The sequence below is a fragment of the Malaya genurostris genome, chromosome 3 (genome assembly GCF_030247185.1).
Source record: "Malaya genurostris strain Urasoe2022 chromosome 3, Malgen_1.1, whole genome shotgun sequence".
Classification (NCBI taxonomy): Eukaryota; Metazoa; Arthropoda; class Insecta; order Diptera; family Culicidae; genus Malaya; species Malaya genurostris.
In genome coordinates this window covers 146,721,021-146,733,852 of record NC_080572.1, presented here as the reverse complement: position 1 = coordinate 146,733,852, position 12,832 = coordinate 146,721,021, and positions in this window count along the sequence as shown.

Sequence of the window (12,832 nt, the reverse complement as noted above, 5' to 3'; positions counted from 1 at the left end):
GTGAGTATGAACTTATTAAATTGTTTCTAATAGATTATATATGAGATATCAAAAAAGTCAAGCTGAAAATACTGCTGAAAAGGTTGCTGATATGTTCCGCTATCTTCAGTTATAATGGTTTCTCTGAAAAAAGGGTTAGAGTCAAGTAATTTGCTGAAGAGTATGAGTTTATATAGTTCCACTAAATTTTTTGTAATAAATGATTTATGAATTATCAAAAATAGCCAAGCTGGCATACTGCTGAAAAGGTTGTTGATATATTTAGCATTTCTCAGGTATAATGATTGTTTTGGGAAGATGGTCAGAGTCGATTAATATACTGAAGAGTATTTGTAAATATCAGGGTTTGAAATATTCATTCACCGGTGAATGAATATATAGTTTCCATTGCATTGTGAGCGAACAATTCCACCGCTCACAAAGAGGACACCTTTCCAGCCAAAAAGAACCACACAAACAAAACGCTAGTGGAAGCAAATATATTCCACATATGCACAGATGGTATAGTGTGCTGGTATTAGTGTCTTCATGAAGCACAGAAGCCGTGAATATAGTTTGCTCTCTCGTGGTCTTGAACGTCGTTCTTCTCACAAACAATTCATTGCATGCTAACGATCTTCACGGGGCTAGTAAGTGATGAAGATTATATATTCAGTTTTCGCTAACAGGCTGATGACTGGCTCTCCGACGCGAACGGCTGTTAATGATGACTTTATGCCACGAAAACTGTTGCATATCACTTATTCAACTCGTGTGTAGTTAGTAGAGGGTAAGAATTCTTAGTTATACTTGAATATTATAAACAGAAGTAACAGGAGCGAAGCATTTCACAATGATCTAACCAAATACTGCAAACAAACAAACGCTTCGTTCGCTGGCTGTTAGAGAGAAACTAGCTCCTGCACTCTTGTTACTTGTGTAAATCAAATTCATTCTGAATAGTGTTTAATTCGGTTTAATCGTAGTAGTGCATGATAGGTAATCAACCAGTAGGATAAAAAATAAGTCTTTTAATCAGTATTCCGCGTTGAACATTTTTCCATTGAATTTTCATTGTGTATTGCTATGAGCTTCGAGAGCTGTAAGAAACACATGTCCCCATTACAGCAAAACCTTTACTCTAATAAACGCTCTAGCGGTGGCAGTGCACACCTGTATGTGCAATTTTGTATAAATAAATGTGAATTGCGTTCGGACCTCGAAGAAACATGCGACAGTTAAGAGCCAGTCATCAGTCTGCTAGCGAAAACTGAATATTTAATCTTCATCACTATCTTGCACCGTGAAGCTAATTTGCTTGCAGTGAATTATGGGGCTAGAGCTTCTCTCTTACCGAGAGAAGGAGAAACAGTAGTAGGGGTGAATATTGTTCGCTCTCTTCTATTCTCGTGCATGGACAGACTTTTCAATAAAGCAACAAGGCTCACACTTCCTCAAAAGCGACATGATTCATAAAGCAGGTATATTCATGAATATCATACGCCGTGAAGCATGTATATTCATCTTCACTGCTTCATTCATCCAAACCCTGGTAAATATGGATTCACAAAATTGTTTCGAATAGATTATATATGGGACAACAAAAAAAAGCAAAGCTTGCATACTTCTGAAAAGATTACTGATATATTCAGCTATCTTCAGGTATGAAGATTGCTCTGGGCAAAGGGTCAGAGTCGAGTAATATGTTAAAGATATTAACTTATTACAGTTTCACTGAATCTTTTCGAATAGATGATGTATAGGATATCAAAAATAGCAAAGCTGGCATACTACTGAAAAGGTTGCTGATATACTGCTGAAAAGAGTGCTGATATATTCAGCTATCTTCAGTTATAATGGTTGCTCAGGGAAAAAAGTCGCAGTCGGGTAATATACTGAAGAGTATGTGTAGATATGGATTCGCTAAATTGTTTTGAATAAATGATATATGCGACATCAAATATAGCCAAGCCTTCATACTGCTGAAAAGGTTACTGATATATTCAGCTTTCTTCAGTTGTATTGGTTGGCTAGGAAAAGATTCAGGGTAGAGTAATATACTCAAGAGTATGTGTAAGCATGGACTCATTAAATTGTTTCGAGTATATGATATATGACAACAAAAACAGCCAAGCTGGCATACTGCTGGAAAGGTTGCTGATATATTCTGAAATCTTCGGGTAAAATGGTGCTCTGAGAAAAAGGTCAGAGTCGAGTAATATGCTGAAGTGTATTAGTTAGTATAATTTCACTAAATTTTTTCGAATTAATGATATATGGGACATAAAAAATAGCTGGCTGACATACTGCTGAAAAGGTAGCTGATATATTCAGATATCTTCAGGTAAAATGAATGCTCTAAGAAAAAGGTCAGAGTCGAGTAATATGCTGAAGTGTATTAGTTAGTATAATTTCACTAAATTGTTTCGAATATTTGATATATGGGACATCAATAGCAGCCAAGCTGGCATACTACTAAAAGAGTCTGATACGTTAAGCTATCTCTAAATATAATGGTTGCTCTGGAGAGTGGTCAGAGTCAATTGATATGTTGAAGAGTATGAGTTATTACAGTTTCCCTATATTTTTCGAATAGATGATATATAGGACAACAGAAATAGAAAAGCTGGTAAACTGCTGAAAAGATTGCTGATATATTCAGCTATCTTCAGGGATAATGGTTGCTCAGGGAAAAAAGTCGCAGATTCGAAACAATTATTGAATCCATACTTACACATACTCATCATTATATTACTCGACTCTGTCGATTTTCCAAGAGCAACCATTATACCTGAAGATTTCTGAATATATCAGCAATCCTTTCAGCACTATGCCAGCTTAGCTGTTTTTGATGTTGCATGTCATCCATTCGAAAAAAATTAGTAAAACTATATTAACTCGTACTCTTCAGCATATTACTCGACTCTGACCCATTTTCCAGAGCAATCATTTTACCTGAAGAAAGCTGAATATATCAGCAACCTTTTAGGCAGTACGAAAGCTTGGCTGTTTCTGATGTCACATATATCTGACCCTTTTCCTAGCCAACCATTACAACTGAAGATAGCTGAATACATCAGCAACCCTTTCAGCAGCATGCCAGCTTGGCTGTTTTTTATTAATAATATAATATATTTTTAGATACACTGCTTAAGCTCTAAGATGGCAAGGGTATTTTCTAATCCTTTTTAACGACTAACTTAAAACTAGAATAGTATCATTAGATTATGTCGTCTCGAATTTTTGAAAATCCATCTTTCAGCTGGCGTTCGGCAGTGATCGGTGTATTGAATATTGCATGAGGAAACAACCCCAGGCTACGGTGGCCCGGCGGGTGGCCTGCATGCTGGTCATCGACTGGAGCGTAGTACCGTAGGCGGTGATGTTACGGAAGAGAAAGAAAAAAAAGTAAATATTTTGTAAACCGCGGTAAAAAGGGGGTACGGAAACAAAATGTCTGAAACGACAAAGATCTAAATAGTTGCCATCGAGATGGTGAAGAGACGGGGAAAGGGGAAACGAAAAGTTAGTGACAAAAAAAAGATCTTGTTAGTTCCAATGAAGATGGTGGACAGGGACGGGGATCGTGAGAATCTGGCGGATGTTAGTGTCGAACCTGTAGGTGGAGATTATACTTTCTGAGCGAGGTATAACAAATTACACTTGGATATTAATGTGTTTAAAGTATGAGAAACATATATGAACTATCCCGACTCGCCAACACATCTCGGACCGGAACGTCAGATTGTCTACCTCGGGCCCTAAGGGATTCCAGTAGCTTCGACCTGCGGTCGCGATACTCTAAACGCACGACATGCTCGATGTTCTGCTAACCCTCGCCACAGGTGCAGAGACCGCTCTCCGTGAGCCCAATACGCCGGATATGTGCGTTAAATGTGTAGCGGTTTGACGTGAGTCGGGACATCACACGAATGAAGTCGCGACTCATTCATGTATCATCTATTCGAAAAAATTTAGTGAAACTATATTAACTCATACTCTAGGTCTTTTGATGACCTTTGTACCCGTAGTTGATACGTTTTTGAAACAGTTGACTGTAATCAGCGATTGTATCCTTCGATGTCTAATTTATCCAATGAGGTCAAGGATTTGATCACTGTCAAGGTCAAGGATTTGATCACAATAGAATAGCAGAAGTATCATCCCAAAATTCGATTCCTTCAAACATCTATTATATACCATGAATTGCAATGCATTTGCATTGTGTGAAACTTGGTTAACTTCTTATCCCAACGATCCCCACGGTAGCGATCATCTACCTAACGTAATTTCAATCGCCAGCGGATTAAGACCATCGGAGACAATCAATTCGTATGACCTCACACGAAATATTACACTTGGATATTAATGTGTTTAAAGTATGAGAAACATATATGAACTATCCCGACTCGCCAACACATCTCGGACCGGAACGTCAGATTGTCTACCTCGGGCCCTAAGGGATTCCAGTAGCTTCGACCTGCGGTCGCGATACTCTAAACGCACGACATGCTCGATGTTCTGCTAACCCTCGCCACAGGTGCAGAGACCGCTCTCCGTGAGCCCAATACGCCGGATATGTGCGTTAAATGTGTAGCGGTTTGACGTGAGTCGGGACATCACACGAATGAAGTCGCGACTCATTCATGTATCATCTATTCGAAAAAATTTAGTGAAACTATATTAACTCATACTCTAGGTCTTTTGATGACCTTTGTACCCGTAGTTGATACGTTTTTGAAACAGTTGACTGTAATCAGCGATTGTATCCTTCGATGTCTAATTTATCCAATGAGGTCAAGGATTTGATCACTGTCAAGGTCAAGGATTTGATCACAATAGAATAGCAGAAGTATCATCCCAAAATTCGATTCCTTCAAACATCTATTATATACCATGAATTGCAATGCATTTGCATTGTGTGAAACTTGGTTAACTTCTTATCCCAACGATCCCCACGGTAGCGATCATCTACCTAACGTAATTTCAATCGCCAGCGGATTAAGACCATCGGAGACAATCAATTCGTATGACCTCACACGAAATATTGATTGGAAATATTACGCAAATTCGATGTCTGAGAAACTAGAAACAACACAAGAACTTCCTCCGGAGGAAGAGTACACGTTTTTGGCGGGCTTGATTCTCGACTCCGCGATTCAAGCTCAGACGAAACGTGTACCCGGCGCGAAAACTAACATCCGTCCTCCCAATCCGTGGTATGACAAAGAGTTCTCATCACTGAGCGCGGAAAAAAACCTCAGCGTTCAAACAGTTTAGAGCCAATGGAACACCTGATAACTAACATAATTACGCAACGTTAGACACGCAAATGAAGAACTTAATTAAAGCAAAAAAACGCGCTTACTGGCGCCGGTTTGTAGACGGATTAACAAAAGAAACATCGATGAGCACTCTTTGGAACACAGGCCGACGAATGAGCAACCAAAACACAACGAACGAAAGCGAGGAATATTTTAACCGCTGGATATTCCATTTCGCTAAAAAAGTATGCCCAGACTCTGCTCCGGACCAGAAGATCTCTCGCGCCACGACATCAAATACAAACGAAACACTTTTTTCGATGGTAGAGTTCTCACTTGCGCTATTGTCATGTAACAATAAAGCTCCGGGCTTAGACAAAATCAAATTCAACTTGTTGAAAAATTTGCCTGACTCTGCCAAAAGACGCTTATTGAATTTATTCAATAAGTTTCTTGAGGATAATATTGTCCCACATGACTGGAGACAAGTAAGAGTTATCGCCATTCAAAAACCAGGGAAACCAGCCTCCGATCACAATAAGTATCGGCCGATTGCTATGCTTTTCTGTATTCGGAAATTGTTCGAAAAAATGATTCTGTGCCGTCTAGATAATTGGGTCGAGAATAATGGCTTACTTTCAGATACACAATTTGGTTTCCGCAGGGGCAAAGGAACGAACGATTGTCTTGCGTTGCTCTCAACAGAAATTCAAATGGCATTTGCTCGTAAAGAACAAATGGCATCAGTTTTCTTAGACATCAAGGGGGCTTTTGACTCAGTTTCCATAAACATCCTATCTGAGAAGTTGCATCAGCATGGTTCTTCACCAATCCTGAATAACTTTTTGTATAATCTGTTATCCGAGAAATACATGTCTTTCGCGCATGATGACTTGTCGACAATACGATTCAGTTACATGGGCCTTCCTCAAGGCTCATGCTTAAGCCACCTTTTATACAATTTTTACGTATACAACATTGATCAATGTATCAACACATCTTGCACGCTAAGACAACTTGCGACTACAGCGTTGTGTTTATTATAGGACCCAAAGCTGCCGATCTACAAGGACCACTGCAAGATACCCTCGACAACTTGCCAACATTCTTCAAATGGGTATCGAGTTCTCTACAGAGAAAACTGAGCTGGTTGTAATTTCGAGGAAGCGAGAACCAGCACAATTACAGCTTCAGCTAGGGGGTGAAACCAGAGCGCAGGTCTTCACATTTAAATATCTCGGGGTCTGGTTCGACTCCAAAGGCACCTGGGAATGTCACATTAGGTATCTGAAACAAAAATGCAGCAGAGAATCAATTTTCTTCGCACAATAACCGGAACATGGTGAGGTGCTGGAACTGGAAAGAATTCAGTATCGTAGTCCACGTATTACCTTAGGTTGCATGCAGTCGACTCATACGATGAGCCTCGAAGTGCTTGTGGGCATCTTACCGTTGAAAAATCGATTCTGGGATTTCTCATATCGACTGCTAATCCGATGCGATATCTTAAATCCGATGGTGATTGAAAACTTCGAAAGGCTTGTCGAGCTAAATTCTCAAACCCGTTTTATGTCCTTGTATTTTGATTACATGGCTCAGAATATTAGTCCTTCTTCGTTTGCTTCCAACCGTGCTCATTTCTTGGATACTTCTGATTCTACTGTGTTTTTCGACACATCTATGAGAGAAGAGATTCGTGGAATTCCGGTTCACGTGCGCCCTCAAGTGGCCCCAAATATTTTTTATAATAAATTTAGAACAATCAACTGTGAAAAGATGTTTTACACTGACGGATCAAACATCAACGAGTCCACAGGCTTCGGCATCTTTAATCAGAACATCACCGCTTCGTACAAACTCAGTGATCCGGCTGCAGTTTACGTCGCAGAATTAGTTGCTATTCAGTACACCCTCGAGATCATTGAAACCTCGCCCAAAGACCATTACTTCATTGTCACGGACAGTCTAAGTTCAATAGAAGCTCTCCGGGCAATGAAGCCAGGAAAGTATCCCCCATATTTCCTGGGGAAAATAAGGGAACACTTGCGAACTTTATCTGAACGGTCCTATTCAATATCGTTAGTCTAGGTCCCTTCGCATTGTTCCATTCCGGGCAATGAAAAGGCAGACTCATTGGCTAAGGTGGGCGCATTAGAAGGTGATATTTATGAAAGACCAATCTGCTTCAATGATTTTTTCAGTATTTATCGTCGAAGAGCACTTGAAAGTTGGCAAACTTCATGTAGTAATGACGAACTGGGACGATGGTTATACTGCATTATCCCTAGGGTATCGACGAAACCTTGGTTCAGGAGGATGAACGTGAGTCGCGATTTCATTCGTGTTATGTCTCGGCTCATGTCTAATCACTACACATTCAACGCACATCTTCGGTGTATTCGGGGTCATGGAGAGCGGTCTCTTCACCTGTGGCAACGGTTATCAGGACATCGAGCATGTCGTATGGTCATGTGTGGAGTATTGTGACGCCAGGTCTGTTTTAAAGGACTCCCTCAGGGCCCGAGGTAGACCACCTGATGTTCCGGTTCGAGATGTGTTGGCGAGTCGGAATATTTCATATATGTTGCTCATATATAAATTCTTTGAATACATTAATATACAAGTGTAATCTATTGTATCTTGCTCTGTAAGTTACCTCTGTTCCTCGACTGATGCTAAGAAGAAACTCCACCCACAGGTTCGACACTAACATCCAAATCTCCCCATCCCTCGTCTGTCCGCCATCTTCATTGCAACTAACAAGATCTTTCTGCTGTCACTAAATTTTCTGCTTTCCCCTCCCACGTTTTTTCACCATCTCGATGTCAACTAATTAGATATTTGTCGTTCTTAGTCATTTTGTTCCCATATCCCCTTTTTGCTCTGTTCTCCGTAATATTTACTTCTCTATATTTTTTTTTCATTTTTCTCCGTAACATCATCATCATTGCCACGGACGACCGCTGTAGTCTATGAGAAGAATATGGGCCACCCGCCTGGTATTCGTAGCCTGGGGGTGTTCCCCGCGAACCCATACGGACAGAAAAAATACCAATACCAAGATACTTACCAACGTGTTACATTCAGTACGCCGGCCGGTGCCGATTACCAGCTGAAGGCGGGATCTGCCAAAGTCATTACATTATCTAAATATACTATCCTAGTTTTAAGTTATTTGTTAATTAAATTAGAAAAAGCCCTTGGCATCTTACAGCTTAAGCAGTGTGCCTTAAAAATTATATAATTGATTAAAAAAAACTCATACCCTTCAGTATATTACTCGACTCTAACCCTTTGCCAGAGCAACCATCATCGGTGACATGAATGCCAAAGAAGGAAGGGAGGCAATGTACTGACCGGTAATCGGGCCGAACAGCCTGCATGCCGCATCGAATTACAACGGCCAACGGTGTGTCAACTTTGCGGCCTCCCGAGGAATGGTAGTCAGAAGCACCTTCTTTCCCCCTCAAGGATATCCACAAAGCTACCTGGAGATCACCTGACCAACAGACCGAAAACCAAATCGACCACGTTTGATCGACGGAAAGTTTTTCTCGGACATCAACAATGTTCGCACCTACCGCAGTGCGAATATAGATTCGGACCACTACATGGTTGCTGTATGCATGCGCTCAAAACTTTCGACGGTGGCTACCCAACGTCGAAAGCCCAAGATTATGCGCAGCAGTTGGCAGTGGCACTACCAACGGAAGAGCAGCTTGGTGCAGCAACTCTTGAAGATGACTAGAGAGACATCCGTTCCGCTACAACAAGGTGATGGCCTTTCGTGTCTGCTATTCAACATTGCTTTGGATGGTGTGATAAGAAGAGCGAAGATATACACGAGTGGCACGATTTTCAGAAAGTCCGTTCAGCTACTTGGTTTCGCTGATGATATTGATATTATAGCACACAACTTTGAGAAGATGGAAAATACGTACATCGGACTAAAAGATGAGGCCAAGCAGATCGGACTAGACATCAATGTGTCAAAAACAAAGTACATGAAAGGCAGGGGCTCGAGAGAAGATAACGTCAGCCACCAATTACGAATTCTGATTGGTGGTGATGAAATCGAAATGGTCGACGAGTTCGTGCACTTGGGTTCACTGGTGACTGTCGATAATGACACCAGCAGAGAAATTAAGAGACGCATATTGTCAGGAAATCGTGCTTACTTTGGAGTGCGCAGGACGCTTCGATCGAGCAAAATTCGCCGTCGTACGAAGTTAACTATCTACAAAACGCTGATTAGACCGGCTATCCTCTACGGGTACGAGTCCTGGATAATGCTTGCGGTGGATCAACGCGCACTAGGTGTTTTTGAACGGAAGGTGTTGCAAACCATCTTCGGCGGAGTGCGGATGGGAGACGGTACGTGGAGAAGGCGAATGAACCATGAACTGCACCAGTTGCTGGGAGGACCAACTCTCGTCCAATCGGCCACGGTCGGGCGGTTACGGTTGTTAGAATGTCGGAGAAAAACCCGGTTAAAATGATTCTCGATAATGATTAGACTGGTTTAGGAAAAAAGTCAGAGTCGAATAATATACTGAAGAGTATATATAAGTATGGATTCACTAAAATGTTTCGAATAGATGATATATGGGACATCAAAAACAATCTTGCTGGCATACTGCTGAAAAGGTTACTGATATATTCAGCTATCTTCAGGTATAATGATTGCTCTGGGAAAAGAGTCAGAGTCGAGTAATACACTGAATATAGTAGAATATAGTTAATTTTTTTTTTTTCAAAAAGATGATATACACCAAATCTATACATCATGGCATCAAAAACAAATAAGCTTTTCATTGAGTTTAGCGGTCGTGTTGTATTTTTTTTCTGACTGAAGAACTGATGAAAATTGGAACGCTCGGAAATGCATACCTCTACTTGCTCATCGAATGTCTCGGCTTTGAAGGCTTGTATCATAAATCTACCGTGACAAAGTCTAGATAATTTAGTTTAGAAGCGATTAGTACATAAAAGCATATATGTTATCGCGATAAAAAAAAGTCTTGTATTTTTCTGTGAAACAAAGTCAGTTTCAATGCATCCACCATTTTCTTTGCTTTGATTTTCTGATAGCATTCTGAAAAAGGAGAGAGGAATAAAATTGGCTCGACAAGGCTGCCAAACACACAGACGTTTCATTGTATATAAACACTTTTTTGCGCATTCAATCTTTGTGAAAGTTTAATATTTTTTATTGTTCATTGGAATGTACAGCAGAGTAACTTATGTTTGTTCGGGATCTGTATCAATGAAATAAACTGACGTAAATTTCACACAGATTTCGAATGGAGCTCAACGATGTTCATCACTCAAATTTTAGGAATTTTTTAGGCCTTCAGATGCGCAATCATCGAAAAAGTATAAGTTTAAAAAATGAAAACCCTGGGAGTGAGTGAATCAAACTCGGTTTATAATTCTAATAATCCTTGAGAATATTTTCCAACCAAAGAATTTTTTAATATTTTTGTTACTAGGTGTTATCGAAGCAATCTTGAGTCCATGATCGCATTTTCTTAGTTTTCAGCAAAAACTATATCAAAACTGAACGGATTCCAAGAAATGTCTGTTCAATTTAATTGCATTCCCTGTATTCTATATTTCAGTTTTGAATTTCAGAAATGGAGCAATGTTTTGATGACTACTTGTAGAGAAACAAATTTTTAAGCTTTCCCACACTCACAGCATTCTTGTGAACTTGTGAAAAATAAACTTCATTCCCAAAAGATTCAAGCAATGAATTCGAATCTTTATGCGGATCCACAGACATCATTTTAAGCTACAAATTCTTAACGGAAGAAATAATTTGAAACTGTTTGATGCATGAACAAATTATTCATCTTGTCCTCAATGTTGCAAATATTCTTCGTGTAACTAATTCGTTCACGCATCCTTGCTGTGATTATACTGCCTTCGAATATGCCAGTCTCGAACAACGTTGAACTGTTCACTGCTCGAAAGAGAGAAGGGTGCAAAAGGAATAAGCAATAATCGTAGAGAACCCGAATATACTAATCCATTCTTCGCTGCTGGTATACATCGTGCATTTTCGTTTTACACATTCGTTCATTTATTTTATTCATCGAATTGGTTCGAATAGCGTCACGGTGAAGATCGTTGCTTTCATTCTTCGCGAAGCATTCTTCATCTAATAAATTCATCATATACTGTTGGGTAGCAGTTGGGTAGCAGTAATGGGATTCCATATATATATATATATATATATATATATATATATATATATATATATATATATATATATATATATATATATATATATATATATATATATATATATATATATATATATATATATATATATATATATATATATATATATATATATATAATAGGGCTGAAAAGTCACCACTTGTGGTTGAACACCCAATTTAAATCTTAATAATTTAATTTTAACTCATATTCCAATAAATAGTTATTTAAAAACAAAGATGTTTCTCCCCGCACTATTACCATAGTCTTATGTGTATGTGATGAACCATATTCCAGCATTCTCCCATTACTGATACCCAACAGTATATGATGAATTTATTAGATGAAGAATGCTTCGCGAAGAATGAAAGCAACGATCTTCGCCGTGACGCTATTCGAACCAATTCGAAGAATAAAATAAATGAACGAATGTATAAAACGAAAATGCACGATGTATACCAGCAGCGAAGAATGGATTAGTATATTCGGGTTCTCTACGATTATTGCTTATTCCTTTTGCACCCTTCTCTCTTTCGAGCAGTGAACAGTTCAACGTTGTTCGAGACTGGCATATTCGAAGGCAGTATAATCACAGCAAGGATGCGTGAACGAATTAGTTACACGAAGAATATTTGCAACATTGAGGATAAGATGAATAATTTGTTCATGCATCAAACAGTTTCAAATTATTTCTTCCGTTTAGAATTTGTAGCTTAAAATGATGTCTGTGGATCCGCATAAAGATTCGAATTCATTGCTTGAATCTTTTGGGAATGAAGTTTATTTTTCACAAGTTCACAAGAATGCTGTGAGTGTGGGAAAGCTTAAAAATTTGTTTCTCTACAAATAGTCATCAAAACATTGCACCATTTCTGAAATTCAAAACTGAAATATAGAATACAGGGAATGCAATTAAATTGAACAGACATTTCTTGGAATCCGTTCAGTTTTGATATAGTTTTTGCTGAAAACTAAGAAAATGCGATCATGGACTCAAGATTGCTTCGATAACACCTAGTAACAAAAATATTAAAAAATTCTTTGGTTGGAAAATATTCTCAAGGATTATTAGAATTATAAACCGAGTTTGATTCACTCACTCCCAGGGTTTTCATTTTTTAAACTTATACTTTTTCGATGATTGCGCATCTGATGGCCTAAAAAATTCCTAAAATTTGAGTGATGAACATCGTTGAGCTCCATTCGAAATCTGTGTGAAATTTACGTCAGTTTATTTCATTGATACAGATCCCGAACAAACATAAGTTACTCTGCTGTACATTCCAATGAACAATAAAAAATATTAAACTTTCACAAAGATTGAATGCGAAAAAAAGTGTTTATATATAATGAAACGTCTGTGT